General features: G+C 44.3%; 1 protein-coding gene across 3 annotated transcripts in view; it reads left to right on the forward strand.

Moving 5' to 3' along the window:
• Positions 1-10,620: 10,620 nt before the first annotated feature.
• LOC120528160 (zinc finger protein OZF-like) overlaps positions 10,621-15,408 on the forward strand; it is an 18,623-nt gene continuing 13,835 nt past the window's right edge. The window contains exons 1-3 of one of the 3 annotated variants that reach the window (XM_039752234.1): positions 10,632-10,724; positions 13,340-13,565; positions 14,288-14,409. The gene's annotated coding sequence lies outside the window, so the exon portion shown is untranslated. Of the gene's footprint in view, positions 10,725-13,339; positions 13,566-14,287; positions 14,410-15,408 lie in introns of all 3 variants that reach the window. The other 2 variants (XM_039752233.1, XM_039752235.1) reach the window with 2 other exon arrangements.

Consider the following 15,408-nt stretch of genomic DNA (forward strand, 5'->3'; position numbering starts at 1 on the left):
CTTTTGTTTTCCTTGTGTAAGCCATTGTGTGAATAGAGAGAAGTGAAGAGTTACTGACTGGCTGACTAATAGAGCTGCCAATTACATCAACATAGAAATGAAGAAATCCTTCCATCCATCCATCTTCTTCCGCTTATCCAAGGTCGGGTCACAGGGGTAGCAGCTTAAGTAGAGAAGCCCAGACTTCCCTCTCCCCGACCACTTCTTCCAGCTCTTCCGGGAGAATCCCAAGGCGTTCCCAGGCCAGCCGGGAGACATAGTCCCTCCAGCGTGTCCTGGGTCTTCCCCGGGGCCTCCTCCCGGTTGGACGTGCCCAGAACACCTCACCAGGGAGGCGTCCAGGAGGCATCCTGATCAGATGCCCGAGCCACCTCATCTGACTCCTCTCGATGCGAAGGAGCAGCAGCTCTACTCTGAGCCCTCCCGGATGACTGAGCTCCTCACCCTATCTTTAAGTGAAAGCCCAGACACCCTGCGAAGGAAACTCATTTCAGCCGCTTGTATTCGATCTCGTTCTTTGGTCACTACCCATAGCTCATGACCATAGGTGAGGGTAGGAGCGTAGATCGACTGGTAAATTGAGAGCTTTGCCTTACGGCTCAGCTCCTTTTTCACCACGACAGACCGATGCAGAGCCGCATCACTGCGGATGCCGCACCGATCCGCCTGTCATCTCACGCTCCATTCTTCCCTCACTGTGAACAAGACCCCGAGATACTTGAACTCCTCCACTTGGGGCAGGATCTCTCCCCCAACCCTGAGAGGGCACTCCACCCTTTTCCGGCTGAGGACCATGCTCTCGGATTTGGAGGTGCTGATTCTCATCCCAGCCGCTTCACACTCAGCTGCGAACCGATCCAGAGAGAGCTGAAGATCACGGCCTGATGAAGCAAACAGGACAACATCATCTGCAAAAGCAGTGACCCAATCCTGAGTCCACCAAACCGGACCCCTTCAACACCCTGGCTGCCCTAGAAATTCTGTCCATAAAAGTTATGAACAGAATCGGTGACAAAGGGCAGCCCTGGCGGAGTCCAACTCTCACTGGAAACGGGCTGACTTACTGCCGCAATGCGGACCAAGCTCTGACACCGTTGTACAGAGACCGAACAGCTCTTATCAGGGGTCCGTACCCCATACTCCCGGAGCACCCCCACAGGATTCCCCGAGGGACACGGTCGAATGCCTTTTCCAAGTCCACAAAACACATGTAGACTGGTTGGGCAAACTCCCATGCACCCTCCAGGATTCTGCTAAGGGTGAAGAGCTGGTCCACTGTTCCGCCAGGACTAAAACCACACTGTTCCTCCTGAATCCGAGGTTCACTATCCGACGGACCCTCCTCTCCAGAACCCCAATAGACTTTTCCAGGGAGGCTGAGGAGTGTGATCCCTCTATAGTTGGAACACACCCTCCGTCCCCTTTTAAAGAGGGGACCACCACCCCGGTCTGCCAATCCAGAGGCACTGTCCCGATGTCCATGCGATGTTGCAGAGACGTGTCAACCAAGACAGTCCTACAACATCCAGAGCCTTAAGGAACTCCGGCGATCTCATCCACCCCGGGCCCTGCCACCAAGGAGTTTTTTGACCACCTCGGTGACTTCAGTCCCAGAGATGGGAGAGCCCACCTCAGAGTCCCCAGGCTCTGCTTCCTCATTGGAAGGCATGTTAGTGGGATTGAGGAGGTCTTCGAAGTACTCCTTCCACCGACCCACAACGTCCCGAAGTCGAGGTCAGCAGCGCACCATCCCCACCATATACGGTGTTGACACTGCACTGCTTCCCTCCTGAGACGCCGGACGGTGGACCAGAATCTCCTCGAAGCCGTCCAAAGTCGTTCTCCATGGCCTCTCAAACTCCTCCCATGCCCGAGTTTTTGCCTCATCAACAACCGAAGCCACGTTCCGCTTGGCCTGCCGGTACCTATCAGCTGGCTCCCGCGACCCACAGGACAAAAAGTCCTATAGGACTCCTTCTTCAGCTTGACGGCATCCCTCACCGCGGTGTCCACCAACGGGTTCGGGATTGCCGCCGACAGGCACCGACCACCTTGCGGCCACAGCTCCGTCAGCCGCCTCAACAATAGAGGCACGGAACATGGCCCATTCGACTCAATGTCCCCACCTCCCTCGGGGCGTGGTTGAAGTTCTGCCGAGGTGGGAGTTGAAGCTACTTCTGACAGGGGACTCTGCCAGCCGTTCCCAGCAGACCCTCACAACACGCTTGGGCCTACCAGGTCTGACCGCATCTTCCCCACCATCGAAGCCAACTCACCACCAGGTGGTGATCAGTTGACAGCTCCGCCCCTCTCTTCACCCAAGTGTCCAAGACATATGGCCGCAAGTCCGGCGACACAACCACAAAGTCGATCATCGACCTGAGGCCTAGGGTGTCCTGGTGCCAAGTGCACATATGAACACCCTTATGCTTGAACATGGTGTTGTTATGGACAATCCATGGCAGCACAGAAGTCCAATAACAAAACACCGCTCGGGTTCAGATCGGGGGGGCCATTCCTCCCAATCACGCCCTTCCAGGTCTCACTGTCATTGCCCACGTGAGCATTGAAGTCTCCCAGCAAAACGAGGGAATCCCCAGAAGGTCTGCCCTCTAGCACTCCCTCCAGAGTCTCCAAAAAGGGTGGATACTCCAAACTGCTGTTCGTGCATACGCACAAACAACAGTCAGGACCCTTCCCCACCCGAAGGCGGAGGGAGGCCACCCTCTCGCCCACCGGGGTAAACCCCAATGCACAGGCTCCAAGTCGGGGGGCAATAAGTATGCCCACACCTGCTCGGCGCCTCTCACCGGGGGCAACTCCAGAGTGGTAGAGAGTCCAGCCCCTCTCAAGGAGATTGGTTCCAGAGTCCAAGCTGTGCGTCGAGGTGAGTCCGACTATATCTAGCGGAACCTCTCACCTCGCGCACTAGCTCAGGCTCCTTCCCTTCAGAGAGGTGACATTCCACGCCCCAAGAGCCAGTTTCTGTAGCCGAGGATCAGACCGCCAAGGTCCCGCCTCGCCACCACCCAACTCACACTGCACCCAACCTCCTTGGCCCCTCCCATAGGTGGTGAGCCCATGGGAGGAGGACCCACGCTACCTCTTCGGCTGTGCCCGCCGAGCCCCATGGGTGCAGGCCCGGCCACCAGGCGCTTGCCATCGAGCCCCACCTCCAGGCCTGGCTCCAGAGGGGGGCCCCGGTGACCCGCGTCCGGGCAAGGGAAAACGTCGTCCAAGTTTTATTCTTCATTGGAGGTTTGAACCTCTTTGTCTCATCCCTCACCTAGGACCAGTTTGCCTTGGGTGGCCCTACCAGGGGCATAAAGCCCCGGACAACATAGCTCCTAGGATCATTGGGACACGCAAAAACCCCTCCAGCACGATAAGGTGACGGCTCAAGGAGGGGATGAAGAAATCTGCAGATGAAAAAATCAAAAAATCTTTGGCGTGAAAAAAAAATCTTTCTCAGATTTTCTACACAATTATTTATTCATTCATTTATTTTACAGCAAAGATTTTTAAAAATGTATTTTTTAAAGTCATGTTTCATTCTCCACATAAAAGTAGCAGTACATGATCTCCTCTTTATCTTTAAAGGACCACCAGATTTTATCCAGTACTCTTAAATTCTGCCTCAAGTTAAGCAATTGTGGGTTTTTCAGTCCTGGGGGAGGTAATGCCCTGCCGATGTTTTCTCCCCCTGTATTTCCATCCATCTGGCATCCCAGCCAGGTACTGGCCATGCCCGCCCATTACAAGTGTTACTGTGCTTACTGAGCATTTTGGATTGCTGTGATCATCTGAAGTCAGACAGATTCGGACTTGAAAGATCATGAACTTTGAGAGTAGGAATTTCAAGTCCGTGGTGCGTTTTTGTGGACATTATGAGCTCCAAGTCTTAGTCCAGTGTTGCCATATTTGTGCATTGTTATGTTCAGTTATACGGGAACATGGTCAGCTCGGGTTTGACATCATTCACGGCTTTGACATCCGAAAACACAATGCACTATTAATAAGTAGGCTACGTGGAGACCATTGAGAATTTGCACACCACAGATAGCCTGATCACAGGAGACACCTGCCCTTGTCAGTCCTGCCCTGCTCTCCTCTCTTTTCCCACCCAGTATTCCCAATATTCTTGTTATTTCCTTCTGCTTGCTTTTATCTGTAACTAGCGACTGGGAGCCCAATCGAATCGGGCTACAAATTCTACGTTTGTTAAATCTATACTTTCTCTGCAAAGAATTATGTGTTTTTTTAAGTCCTTTAAATGATTTTGTTATCATGGCACTGATTTCTGCTTAAAATAGACCTTTTCGGCTGATGTAATGAAGAGCTTCCTATTTAAACGGGGCTGCGAGACGTGAACTCAGCTCTTCAGCGCACCTCAGTTGATTTTTTCCGGCAAGCAAATTTTCAAAACAAACCATATTTTACGACTCTAATCAGAGTCGGAGTAATAATTATGTCAGTGTGGTCATTTTAGATCTGAGATAGGTTAAATTTTAAACAGTTACCGTTGTTAATACCCAGCCGTCATTACTCAGTTTGTCATTAGATGTCAGAAGGACGGATGCAAAAACCGAACTGCCCAAAGATAGATTTCTACGTACCAAGCAAATGGCGATACGTTCTAAATTACTTACAGTTCCGGAGCTGTCGAAGGGTTTAAGTCAGTCGATGATGTTAGTCCTGGAAAGTACGCCCCACCAAACCAAAGTTCCAAAAACCAACCGAATTTACTGTTATCTACTCTAATCAACACCGACTTACTATACTCTGCCATCCAGCGGCGTCACTGCAATACTGTGTCTGGGTTTGCAACGTTATGTTCTAACTACAGAGGCAGAGTCCCATTGCATGGTTTTAACTTGTATTGAGTTGAGGTATTGATGCGAAAACCATACATACGAGGTATTGACGCGAACACTATACATATGGATAGTATCAAATTATATATAAGGATAGAAAGTGCAGATATGTGCTTCACATATAGCCTGATCACAGGAGACACCTGCCCTTGTCTGTCCTGCCCTGCTCTCCTCTCTTTTCCCACCCAGTATTCCCGATATTCTTGTTCTTTCCTTATGCTCGCTTTTATCTGTAATAGAAAGTGCAGACACATGCTTCACATATCAGGCATAAGATAGATAGATAGATAGATAGATAGATAGATAGATAGATAGATAGATAGATAGATAGATAGATAGATAGATAGTGTTGTGATGTGAGATTTTACATATAACTTGATAAATGTTTTGTATGTCTTTATTTATAATTTAGGCAAACCAATTTAATTTAGTGGTACCTTGGTGAGAGGCATTCTTGTTTATCCCCCCATGTTTACGACTTTTCTTTGTAATTTTACGACAGGATTTGGGGGATGTGTCTTAAACCAGTTTGATGAGCATTTCTTTGCTAAAGTCTTTTCTCCCATCCCCCACACAAAGCCAGGTTAGTGTAATATATGGTCTTGGGGGGGCAGGAGATAAGATGTTCTATTTCACCCATTGGTCTGAGGTAGGGCTGTTTGGAATTGGCTAGTCTCAGAGGCCTTTAAGTACCATGATGTCCTATTGGTTCTAGGAATTGGAGAGAACATCTATAAATGTACTTGCTCAACCACATTCTCTCCCTCTGACTCACATATGATGAAGAAGCATCTCTCTCTCTGACCCACATATTATGAAGAAGCATTTGTCTTGCTAACCTGTGATGATGAAGACAACACAATGAAGAGCACAGCTCAGCAGCCATATTGAACAGACATGTGGCTGAAAGCTGAGCACCAACGATGCCTTAACTGCAAGTCTGTGTGCCACCTGAATTACACATCACCATTTTATCAGGTTGTATGGTTGCCAATATTCAAATGTACTTTGCATTTTGTTATTATTTATGAATATTATCAGTAATACATTATTTTATGTGTAACTTAACTCCTGCTTGTCTTTTTACTACATCTAATTGCCTGAGGTTATAGATATAGAAGGGAAGGTGGGGATAAGTTATATACAGTGGTAAGTCTGTGAGATTAGGTATTCTAAGGCTACATATTAATAATACAATAGGGACAGTAGAGCAATATATATTACTCTACCAAGATAAAACAATTGGCGTAGTCGGCAGGATTTTGGGGTAACCAAGTTTTGCACCCTGTTTGCAAATACTGTTTTGATGTATGTGTTTGTTTATGTATGTGAATTTTAGGGCACCCAGTGTACAAATGCGGTGGAAGTAAAACATTGTTTGGTTGCTGAATGGAATATAACCAACAAAGTGTAGAGACTTCATGTGTGTCACAAGGACACCCGCATGTTTGTTAGTACTGGTGGTAGTGAGTCCCTAATTAAAGTGCTAGGGAGTGGTGAAAGATGCATGCTTCATTCATACGGCATTTAAGTGGTTAAAGTGCTAGGGAGTGATGGGACATGCATTCGTCATTCATACGGTACTTATTCGTTTAGAATCTTTGTGTATGTATGTGTATGTTTGCTTACAGGGGCAAAAGTAGGCCAACCCATAACGAATTTGGCAAATTGTATTAGAGTAAATTGTAGACTTAGAAATGCCTAAGTTCATTTTAAAGTCAGCCATCTTCCAGTGGAGTGGCAGAGGAAGCAGGCTAAAGCTAGGAAACCTGTAGTTCAGGTAGAGAAAGCAGAAGCTGAGCTGAGTGTGCCACAAAATGGAAGGGGGCTGGAAGGATTAAAAGCAAGAAAACAGAGATCAGGTTTAAAGAAGACAGCTGCTGTTATAAGAGGTTTACTAGCTTGTATTATTGGTAATAAGGAAGATCATGATAAGGAAGAAAATAGCAAAGTGAATGAAAGTGAAAGTTATGGAATGTTGAGTGAGAGTTTTGAAAGATGTAACAGTTGGTGTGATAATTGTGAAGTGTTAGCATGTAGAACACCGCTGCTAAAGTAGAAAGCAGTGAAAGAAGTGGAAAAAGAAATGTAAACCCCCATGGTGAAAGTTAGGGCAATAGTAACCAGATCGGACTGGAACCCTAAAACATGGGTGGGTGACTTACATGAGACAGATGTGTGCTCAGATAAAGAGTGGGAATGTGAGTGTGAGGAAAAGGAGAGAGATGAAAGGAAGGGAAAACAGCAAGGGTGTTTTCTTCCTTTATTCTCCACTGCACCACAATCTCCAAGTAATTCTGAGGCCTGTCCAGTATTTAAAGAGCATGCTACACTGATAGATATTTCACCACTGTTAGGAAAGGTAACCAGTGCTGCATTGAAATTTGATTTAGGACAAAGAGATCAGATAGAAGGCAGAGGAGCTGGTGAGTGTGAATGGCAATTGTTGACTAGAGGGCATGAACTGGATATTGGCTTAAGGATACTGAGTAAAGAAAGTGTGGAATTAAAACAAAGAACAATGGAAATGAAAGGAATTCAAGTGCTTGTGTGTGAAAGGTCTGAATGTGCTAGTGCAAGAATGGCTGAGTTGGAAAGAAAGTGCACCAGTTTAGGAGTTGGTTTGAATGAAACAGGACAAGCCAAAGAACAAAAGATGGGGATGGTGCAGCAGGAAGTTTTACAAGCTCAGCAGGAAGCCAGGAATGCACAGGGGTGTGAGGTCCTAACAGCTGTGCTAGGGCCAGCAGTAATTAAAAGCACACACACTTAGGTTCAGTAATTGAAACCTGACTGACCAGTTGTTAAAAGACAGCCTATGACTCTCCATGCAATAAAATGGAGAAAAGTGAGCTGGTCTTTAGTAAAGAACACAGGTCAGTTTTAGCAGAAATGCTGGATTTAGAACTTGGGTTCTGGAGAGGCTTCAGCCCACACTTTCAGGTAGCAGTTACCATACAATAAAAAAAGGACACACAGGCAATGAAAAAAAATAGAAGGGTAGCGCAGGAAGACAGGAAAGGAAAAATAGTTATTTCTGTTTCAATTTTCTGGCCTTTGCAATAGTGCTACTTCTATTGTAAGGTTTTATGGACTTTGGTTTGGTGCAGGTAATAAATAGTGAAGGCAATTAGCAGAGTAAAATCCATGCAGGAGATCGGGTTACCATTGGCACATTGGAGTGGCATGGCACTAGTGCCAAGCTGTTCCAATGAATGCCTGGAAGCAAAGTTTGAGTTTTGGCACCAGGTCGACAGCCAAGAAAATGAGATGGACAGAAACTGCTTTGTCACCTTCCATTTTGCAGACCTGCCTACATAGCAGAATGAAGAAAAGACAACATGCAAAGACAAAGACAAAGACATGAAGAAGAACTGAAGAGACAGCAAGAAAAGACACTTACTGGGGTTTAAGTGAGTAACAAGTCCACAAGTCATGCAATAATAAGGCTAGTCACAATAGCTATAGTTTAAAAGGAAAGGTTTGTTCATTACTGCAGCAAATTTATATTCCAAGGGGTGGAAACTGAACAAACCAGTTAGGAATGCCAAAATAAGGGGATTCATTTTGGGCTCATAAAGTATACATTCTGGGTATTAATTAATTAAGTGGGATAATTAATATAATAATAATATTAAGGAAAATGTATGCTAAGGAAATTGGTGAACTTTTCAGGAAAGCAGGTGCAGCTGATACATTTGCAAGACATATGGGCTCCGATGTTTAGGTATAGTCTAATTGGGAAAATATGGAAGCCCTGCTGAGATTGTCGGCTGTGGTACAGGCACAGGACCAGTGGGCCAATTCTGAACCGAGGTGTTTAGCACAATGAGTATGCATATGGTGAGCAAACAACTCTAGGGGTGGCCTACGGGGAATGATGAGAGTTGCATAGCTTTGATGTCTCATGGTGGTGATGCCAGCCTATACTGGTAAAGGCTGATGGCAGTCAAGAGTTGCACCATGGGTAGGAAAGCACAAGAGGCAACTAAGTCAACCCCAAATGTGTGCAGAGGGGCCACAAATGTTGGTTTGTGAACAGTTTATGCAGTGGCACATGTGCTGTCACTTGGGCAGAAGTGGTTGTACTGGCACCTGTGGCATGTTACCTTTCAAATTTTGATGTTAATTGTACAGCTGCATATGCTTAAACAGATAGTTTGGGACAGGGGTCTAATTAGCAGTTAGACAGAGAACAAGTACAGATTAAAAATTCACACAATAGACTAAATTGTAGTGGGCTAGTTTAGTGGAAGGTGTGGACTTGTCTCATTTTGAACCACCAGATCTGATGACATATGAAGACTGCAGAAAGAGTTGACGCAAGCTGGAGCAGATACAAGTCATCAGGAGCGCTTCCAAGTTCTTCAGATTGTCTTTGAAATAAAGAAGATATGTAATGGACAAATGGTCACGGACAACTTTTAACACTGGGAGAGCAAATACTGCCAATCAATGCACAAGTTATGCATCAGACTCTTGAAACAATTTAAAGACATTGTTTATAAAGACATTGTACAAAACATTCATCTGGGTGGAGTGTTGTGATGTGAGATTTTGCATATAACTTGATAAATGTTTTGTATGTCTTTATTTATAATTTAGGCAAACCAATGTAATTTAGTGGTACCTTGGTGAGAGGCATTCTTGTTTATCCCCCCATGTTTACGACTTTTCTTTGTAATTTTACGACAGGATTTGGGGATGTGTCTTAAACCAGTTTGATGAGCATTTCTTTGCTAAAGTCTTTTCTCCCATCCCCCACACAAAGCCAGGTTAGTGTAATATATGGTCTTGGGGGGGCAGGAGATAAGATGTTCTATTTCACCCATTGGTCTGAGGTATGGCTGTTTGGAATTGGCTAGTCTCAGAGGCCTTTAAGTACCATGATGTCCTATTGGTTCTAGGAATTGGAGAGAACATCTATAAATGTACTTGCTCAACCACATTCTCTCTCTCTGACTCACATATGATGAAGAAGCATTTCTCTTACTAACCTGTGATGATGAAGACAACACAATGAAGAGCACAGCTCAGCAGCCATATTGAACAGACATGTGGCTGAAAGCTGAGCACCAACGATGCCTTAACTAGAGACATTTTAAGTAACTGCAAGTCTGTGTGCCACCTGAATTACACACCACCATTTTATCAGGTTGTATGGTTGCCAATATTCAAATGTACTTTGCATTTTGTTATTATTTATGAATATTATCAGTAATACATTATTTTATGTGTAACTTAACTCCTGCTTGTCTTTTTACTACATCTAATTGCCTGAGATTATAGATATAGAAGGGAAGGTGGAGATTAGTTATATACAGTGGTAAATCTGTGAGATTAGGTATTCTAAGGCTACATATTAATAATACAATAGGGGACAGTAGAGCAATATATATTACTCTACCAAGATAAAACAGATAGATAGATAGATAGATGGATAGATAGATAGATAGATAGATAGATAGATAGATAGATAGATAGATAGATAGATAGATAGATAGATAGATAGACGAAATGTTTTGAGACTCTAAGGTAATTTAAAACACACTATTAATAGAAACACTGACATTTTCTGTCCCCAGTTTGGGTGGGTTCATTTTTAAGTGCTCCTGTGCCTTCTCTACGAATCGAGAAAACCGAGGCGCTTATTAGCAATCTCCCCTCCATACAGTAGATGGCAGTGTTGATCCAATAAACAGCTCTGTTCCTTCTGGTCGCTCGCTGCTCATTTGTTTTTATTTCTCGTTGTTTATTTCCGTGCACAGACAGCTTTGGTTGGCGTTCGCTTCTCGTGTCGGCGCTTTACAGACAAAAGCAAGAAAGGAGTGAGAGAAAAGACAAGCCGTGGTGAGTAGAAGGCGTGTTGGTGAGCTACTGAAACATCGGGCGGGAGACGAGAGAAGGAGAAAATGGAGCGGGACGAGGGCAGCGTGGGGAGGTGACAGACAGGCGAGGGCTCCCGTGGTCACGACGAAAGCGGACAAACTGAGACTACGTCGTGGTATCGTCTCGCCTTCTGCAGACTGGGGAATATACGAGTTCCCGTATCGAAAATTCCAGATGAACGCCTTACGAAATCAGAGGAGAAAATCAAATTGGAGAAAACAACGCTGCTCGAATTCTCCGAGTTGTGACGTAACGCTTATCGCTCAGCTTAGTCCGCTGTGTAAAATACGAAATGGAACCTGATCAGCCAGAAGTGTCACTTGTGTGTGGCTGGATTACGTTTGGAGCGAATTCATGCACAGTTAATGCTGGCAGTTCTTATTTTCACTAGAATTTTTTTTTTTCTTTTCGTTTGTATGAATAGCTGTGAGGGAAACTTTGCATATGTCCTGCATGTCTAGAATCTTCCATTGTATGTCATCTAGTGTCTTCCGTTATCTGTCGGCTGTGAGGGGAAACTTACATACTCACATTTTGTTTTGCTCGTACAATTAAGCCTACAGCCCTGACTGAGTCAGATTATATGGATTTTATTACCTTGATGAATTATCTTTATATAACTTAATATATTTTTATACTATTAGTTAAGCCGTTGACGCACTCTGTAATGGCACTTGTGTCCAGACGTGAGTTAAACTGATAAAACTTTTATCGCCATGTTAGGAACCACACACGTCTTTGTTTAAATGAAACATGCAGTACAAGGGCACTAAATAAATAAAATATTATTATTAGTAAGGATTGACCAAGAGAAGTGAAACTCGTGTGTCTGCTTTTTTCTCCATAGCACGGTGCTACTACCTCCACTCAGTCCATAAGTATTTGGATGGTGATACAATATTCATAATAATTTATCTCTGTACGCCACCACAATGAGTTTAAAATAAAGCAACCATTATGTGACTGAAGTGTAGACTTTCAGCGCAAATTTAAGGGGTTTACCAAAAATTTCACATGAGCCATTTAGGAATGACAGCCATTTTTATACATGGTCCCCCCGTTTCTAAGGGCTCCAAATTACTTGTATATTTGACTGACCCAGCTGCTCCATAGCCAGGTGTCAGCAGGTCCCTCATTATTTCATTAACTATTAAGCAGGTAGAAGGTCTGCAGTTGATTCCAAGGGTTGAATTTGCATTTGCAGCCGTCACTGTGAACTCTCAATATGAGGTCCAAAGAGCTGCCCATACAGGTAAAAACAGGCTGAGAAAACAAAACAAACCCATCAGAGAGACGGCAGAAACGCCAGGAGTGGTCAACTCAACCATCTGGTAGATTCTTAAAGAGAAGGAACACACTGGTGAGCTCAGCAGCGGCAGAAGGTCTGGACAACCACAGAAGACGACCGTGCTGGATGATCACAGAATTCTGTCCTTGGTGAAGGAGAACCCCTTCATGATATTTAGCCAAACCAAGACCCCTATGTGGGAGGTAGACCTGTCATTGGTAAAGTCTACAATCAGGAGAAGACTTCAGGAAAGTAAAGACAGGGGAAAGGGTTTACTGCAAGGTGCAAACCACTGGTGAGCCTCAAGGATGGCAAGGACAGATCAGACTTTGACAGAAAACATTAAAAAATATATAATAAAATAACAATTCAAAGAGCAATTTTCTTTGAACAAATGAAATTATGTACCAGAATAAAGGAATGAGAAGAGTGTGGAGGAGAGAAGAAACGGCTCATGATCAGATGAACACCACATCACCTGTGAGACATGGCGAAGGCCGTGTTATGGCCTAATCATAATGGCTGCCACTGGAAGTCACTCACTGGTGTTTATTGATGGTGTGACTGCTGGCAGAAGCAGCAGGATGAATTCTGAAGTGTAGAGGGCGCTATACTGTCTGCTCAGAGTCAGACAAATGCTACAAAATTGACAGGACTACACTTCACAGTTCAGATGCACAAGGAGACAAAACACACTGGGACAGCAAACCAAGGGCTTTACAACACAAAGAAGTGGAATATTCACCAATGGCCAAGTCAGTCAACTGACCTCAACCCAACTGGACATGCAGTTCACTTGCTGAAGACAAAACTGATGGCAGAAAATCCAAGGAACAAGCAGCACATGAAAACAGCGGGCAGTAAAGGCCTGGCAGAGCATCAGCACTTGGCGATGGCCGTGAGTTCAGACTTCAGGTGGTCATTGACTGGCAAGGACTTTCAACCAAATGCTGACAATGAGCATTATATTTAGGATTAGGTTAGTATGTCCAAATACTTTTGAACCCCTGAAAATATTGGGGCCATGTATAAAAATGGCTGTCTTTTCTGGACATCTCATACAATGTCTTTGTTACACATTTTGAATTAAAGCTGAAAGTGTACACTTCAGTCACATGTTGATTGTTTTGTTTCAAATCCAGTGTGGTGGCACACAGAACAGAAATTATGAAATTTGTATTACTGTCCAAATATCTATCTATCTATCTATCTATGTCTAATAGTGCCTTTCACATCTCTCTCTATCTCTGAAAGATAAACCATACAATAATAAACATTATGTTGGCAGGTCCATTGTGAACACCCGATTTTTCCTCAATGGCACATTGAAGTGGGAAGGTGAAATGTGACAAGTCGGAGCTCCAAACCCTTAGAGAGGGAGCGCATGAACACCGCCTGAGAATGAGAAAGAAGCAGCAGTCTGTGAGGTCCTTCAGTTCTTTTGCCACACAGAACTTCTCATAACTTTTCACACTCCTGCAGGTCGTCGTAATCCTGAAGGTCCATCAGCACAGGTGGTGTTCGCCTTCAGTCATCGTTCATAAATCTTTATTGTCATTGCACATATACAATGGAATTGAATGCCAATCTATCAGTGCAAAACAGAAAGAAATTATGAAACTATAAAAATATTGAAATATGATACCTTATAAAAGGGATTCTAAAGGTGAAAAAATAAAACACGCATCATGCCACCACACATCCTCTCCCATTAGCCATGGCTGCTGCCTTCCATGTAAGACACTCGGCCATCCCATCTCAAGATTACAATAAGGGTGGAGTACTGTAAGAAATCTTGTGTGGACACGGGAGAGTCACTGGCGACCATAGCCTCTCCTGGAAGGCTCAAATACAAATGCAGGAGCCAACCCAAGTAGGGCAGCATTTCATGCTTGCACACTAATACTGGGAAACTTAAAAGTCCTCATTCACCCTAACCTAAGTTATGTGGAAGGTAGGGGAGACTGGCATACCCAGACAAATACCAAGCCGGCACAGGGAGAACATGCACACTCTATACAGATAGCAAATGGGAATGCTATTCAAGGCAAGGACAAGGGACTATTAAGCATTTAAGAGTAATTCTTCGTCTGCACAGTAGATGGCAGAATTTCTCCTAACCTTTATGCCTCTATGCAGTTTCACACTTATTTTAATATTTTGATTTGTTTATATGTCTTTTTTTTCTGCTCAGTGAACAAAAACGCTAAACCCTTTTTTTTTTTTCTTCTTACAGTATCATAAACTGAGAGGTGTTAGACTGAACATCCAGAAGAGTCAGGTGCAAGAGAAGTAGTGAAGTGTTAGGACTTCGTCTTGAATATGACAGGAGGGATGCCAAGCAGGTCAGTTAACATGGTGGGTATTAACACAGCAAGGTCATCTACGGTCCTGTAGGCACCAAACAATCAGTTTATGAACTGCTAGACGTCCCTCCATTATGATAGACTTTCAATTCAGTTCAGGGTTACTTTGGACACGGACAGCTTGGGGTGCAAGGCAGGAACCAACCCTGGCGGGGATGCCCATCCAACACAGGACACATCTAGCTATCGATGGACTGGACACACGTGTTTGAGGTGGAAGAGGAGAACTGCAGGAATGAAAGAAGAAACCTCAAACCATGAGTGACCAGGCCAGTGTTAGAAACGGGATGTCTTGTAGATGTGAGGAAAATAAAGTGTGAGTGGGATAAACCTGTGGGACTGTAAAATGTGTTTTAAGTGAGAGTGTTGGGGTATCGGCTACAGCCAGAGGAAGCTCAGTCCAGGGGTCTGTAGCACAAAGACAGGGCCACCTCTGAGAAGCCACTTTGAGGTTTTGCTGAAAATGACTTCTGTGGGAATATTATAGCCGTCTGCTGGTGTATCCAATGGGGGTACGTGCTCCCTGGCCATGTGCTGTAGTCGAATTGTTGCTCATATTGGATCCTGTACAGATCCCTTGCCAGTAACCATGGTGGAGATTTTAAGCCAAGAGAAATGGGGTACAAAAGAAAGGAGAGATTGAACTTGCTTTGAAATGCAGTTTTCATTCCTAGTACAGTGGGATGCAAAAGTTTGGGCAACCTTGTTACTAGTCATTATTTTCCTGTATAAATCGTTGGTTGTTACGATAAAAATGTCAGTTAAATATATCATATAGGAGACACACACAGTGATATTTGAGAAGTGAAATGAAGTTTATTGGATTTACAGAAAGTGTGCAATAATTGTTCAAACAAAATCAGGCAGGTGCATAAATTTGGGCACCACAAAAAAGAAATGAAATCAATATTTAGTAGATCTGCCTTTTGCAGAAATGACAGCCTCTAAACGCTTCCTGTAGGTTCCAATGAGAGTCTGGATTGTGGTTGAA

This window comes from Polypterus senegalus, chromosome 4, assembly GCF_016835505.1.
Source record: "Polypterus senegalus isolate Bchr_013 chromosome 4, ASM1683550v1, whole genome shotgun sequence".
NCBI lineage: Eukaryota > Metazoa > Chordata > Cladistia > Polypteriformes > Polypteridae > Polypterus > Polypterus senegalus.